Below are 3,887 nucleotides of genomic sequence, written 5' to 3' on the forward strand. Positions count from 1 at the left end.
AATTAATGCAATGATAAACCTTTATTTTAAATTTTAAACAAGAAGTTTATTTCAACATCAAGATGTTTGACTTGAAGGGAAAACTATCTAGGATCAATTTTTTTATAGTAATTTATCCATACTGAAAGACAGAGATTGCCCTACAAGTAACAGCCACATACAAAAGTCACAAAATCGTTCTTGGTTTTACAATGATAAAAGAAAAACATTGAAAGTATCCAATCAAACAAGGTATGCAAGGACTTTTTTGTGGGGTTTGTTGTTGTTGTTGTTGTTGTTGTTAAACAGTGAGAGCAAAATAGCTTAATGGAATATAAAGATAAAAGTTGAATGAGCATGCCACTAATGGAGAAAAGGGATATTTTCACAGAACCAGTTTGTTTTTTCCCCTCCCCATCTCCATTTGATGTTGATCATGACATACCATCGGACATTTAGTTAAAAAAAAATAGGCATTATGCCTGTGCACATACACCAGTTACTTTATGTACAATAAAGGAATGGGGGAAAGGGAATCAAAGAAGACAGAAAACTATAATGCAGTAGTCAGGATGTGGATGAACCAAATCTTGGTTTTCTAATTGTGAATGTATTGTTTTCCTTGGGAGCACAATTCTGGAGCAGAGTTGCATGTTCTCTTCTTAGTAAGGGCCTCCTGTCTGCTGCTGGAATACATCAATTATATCTTCATCCTCCATTTCCAGCTGTTCAGGTGTGTCTGTTTCATTGATTGGTTGCCCATCAAATCGGAACCTGATCTGCCTCATCAACAAATCCTGTCGTTGACAATAGGCTTTCATTAATTTACCAAGTTGTGTGTACTTCTTAATCTTATATTGCACCACCGAGCCATCTTGCCCTGCCACCTTCAAAGTAATACTGTCCTTGTTTTCATTCTCCACGCCTTCCTCTGGCTTTTTGTCATCCATGGCGAATCTCGGGGTCTCCTCAGCTGCCGCTTTACAAAAGCGGCACCAGGATGGTCCCCTCCAAGGGAAAGGCGGCAGAAGCAGGAGGAGGAGGAGGAGGAGAAGGAGGAGGACGCTGAGGAGGAGCTGCAATGATAAATCTGAAGTTCAGAGGGATGAAGATGAATCATGTCAGCCACCCATGGCTCCTGTGACAGAGTCTATAGATTAAAATCCAGAAAGAAATGCACATCTGGATTTCATCCATAGCAGAATCCGTCTTTCTGGACCCTGGGTACTTATTGTCAGGCTTCTGTTATTGTTCTGGTTATAGATTTTAAACTGAATTTCCTAAAACATTGTAAACAGCGGCCTGCAAGAGCCAGGCACATGGGTGACAGTCCTGGGTGGGAGCTGTCCCTTGTCCCTCTTCAGGGGTCTGAGATGGGGGGGTGCAAACCCGGCCCCCACAAAGACACATTCTCCCCGCACCCAGGTCCCTGGGACAGGTCGGGACCCCCAGGGAGAGGCAGGGACCCCTAAAAGGGCGGGTCTGTGCCCCACTGACAGACTTCAGGCCGGGTCCCTGGAAGGCCATGCCCTCCCCGGGGACACTGAGGGACCGACTCGGGAGGGGAAGGAGGCAGGGCGTTGGCAGACTCGGCCCAGGGGGAGCTGAGGACGCCTCCTTGTTTAACGGGGTTTGTTTTTCTCGGGGGGGGGTCGGGGAGATGGGGTGGGGGAGGGGAAAATGAGGAGGAGAAGAGGGGGGCTGAGACGGGGTCTGCCCGATGACGTCCAGGCAAGTGGGGCGCCCTCGGAGGCGGGGATAAAAACAGCCGCACAAGGACAGGGACAGTCGGGAAACGAGGAATGGGGGGGGCTCCGCTTCCCAGTGCGCTTTGTACGCCAGGACCGCAGGGACCGAGAGAACCACTAGGCGCCCCCTTCTGGACTCAGCCCCGGACACCAGAGAAGGGGGAAGGGGAAGGGGGACCCCACAAGGGCTCTCGGCGGCCCCACCCCCCCACACCCAGGCAGGCTGGTCAGGGAAGCCGACCTAGGGATGGGGGGAAGAGTCTGAGGGGCCCAGGAATAAAGTGGGGTACGGGGTGAGGGGGAGGGGCGGTGTGAGGCAGCAGCAGCCCTACCCCGCCCCCCCCAACTGAAGGGGCCCCTCCATAGCTCGGCCAAGAATCCACGAACCCTGCTGTGATGTCACAGCTGGAGGCGGGGCTTACCTCAGCCACTGGAACACAAGCGGTAACTATGGAGATGACCAGGTCTAACCCGAGGATGCTGAAGAGGGGGCCCCTGTGGCCTCTTCGGGGACGGGGGCTCCCCTCGTGACCCCTGGCTGGGCCAGAGAGGGGCAAGGCCCTGTTTCCCTCAGTCCCCAGGCACGGCCTAAGCTCAGTCAGCCAGAGCAGAGGCCCCGGTTTCTCTCAGGCTGGTCTGGCTGAGGAAGAGGAGGAAGAAGGTCCAGTGACGCAACAAGCCTCGGAAAGATGCAGTGTGGGAAGGGGGCGGGGCGCCCGTGATTTAACATCCGGGGTAGTCACAGTTGTGTTTTTGTGGGGTGTCAGGAGCATCTCCTCCTCGTGGGGACCTGCAATTATCGATGTGTGCACCCCTGCAAATTCCACTACCAAATGCTCTGTTAAGAGAATAATGAAAAGCATGGCCCAAGATGCCATTTCATTCCCTTTTCCCAATCTGAAAACTATTGACAGTGAATTGATAAAGGACTAGTATCAAATTCACCAAGGCATTTTGAAATTTCAATTCCTGTGTGATAGGACTAATGTCTCCCAGAATTTCTCCTGGACATGGGTTTGATCCATGCCTCTTCCTTCCCTAGTAAAACAGCATTTAGTTTTCCCCACAAGATGACAAAGCTCCTCCTGCAGCCCCAAGGCAATCTTTTTATACTTCTCTAATGAACTCATTATCCCTCTCACCACATTGGCTCTTCAGAAAATTGTCATCCCTCCTCACACCTCCCATGGCTCCTTCCCACACCCACCCACCCTCTCAGCTGAGAACCCTGCCCCATACTGTACTGAAAAGACTGAGGTCATTCCCTGAGAGCTCCTTCTTCGCCCCTCCTCTTCCTCTCACATCACTCAGATGCCTTCTGCCACTGTCTCCCCCTCCACCCCTGTCTCACACATAGAGATGTGCTTAGTTCTTAGTAAGCCAAACGCCTCTCTACCTGCACAAGGGGTCCCCTTCCAGCCCATTTCCTCCAGCAAATTGCTCTCTCTATCATTCCCATTCTCTCCCTTTTCTTCAAAATCTCCCTGTGCACTGGCTGCTTTCCCCCTGCCTGCAAGCATGTCTGTGTCTCTCCTGCCCTTAAAAAATCTTCCCCTGGATCTCTCCATCCCCTCTAATTATTATCCCATATATCGCCTCCCTTTTGTGGCTAAACTCCTTGAACAAGCCATTTACAATAATCTCCTCTGCTTTCCTCTTTCTTCTTAACTCTTCTGCAGGCTACCTTCTGCCCTCATCGTTCAACTGACATGTCTCTCACTAATGTTGCTAATTAATGTTGCTCTAAGATGCCAAATCTAAAGTCCTTTTCTTAACCCTCACCTTTCCGGATCACTTTGCTTTGTTGTTCACCCTTCTTTTGATTGTTTTTGTCTAAGTTTTTATGACATCATTCTCTCCAGGGTCTCCTTTTAATCAATTAATAAACATTCATTAAGTGCCTATGATGTGCCAAGCATTGTACCAGAAATACAAAGAAATGTAAAAGACAGTCCCTGCCCCTGAGCACCTCACTATGGCCACACCTTCTCAGTATCCTTAGCTGGATCGTCATCCAGGTCATGCCTGGTAACCATGAGTGTCCCACTGGGCTCTGTCCTGAGCTGCCTTCCCTTCTATCTCAATACTCTTTCACTTGGTGCTCTCATCAGTTCCCATGAATTCAATTAACATCTCTATGCAGATGATTTTCACATTTAT

General features: G+C 49.5%; 1 long non-coding RNA gene across 1 annotated transcript; it reads right to left on the minus strand.

The window, feature by feature from the left end:
* Window positions 1–274: 274 nt before the first annotated feature.
* On the minus strand, window positions 275–2,618 carry LOC114053195. Its single transcript, XR_003570352.1, has 2 exons — window positions 2,150–2,618; window positions 275–1,055 (listed from the first exon to the last, which is right to left on the minus strand). It is a non-coding gene; the product is annotated as an uncharacterized LOC114053195 (long non-coding RNA).
* Window positions 2,619–3,887: the final 1,269 nt, after the last annotated feature.

The sequence above is a fragment of the Vombatus ursinus genome, unplaced genomic scaffold, assembly GCF_900497805.2.
Source record: "Vombatus ursinus unplaced genomic scaffold, bare-nosed wombat genome assembly UNPS02004037.1, whole genome shotgun sequence".
In the NCBI taxonomy this organism is placed as follows: Eukaryota; Metazoa; Chordata; class Mammalia; order Diprotodontia; family Vombatidae; genus Vombatus; species Vombatus ursinus.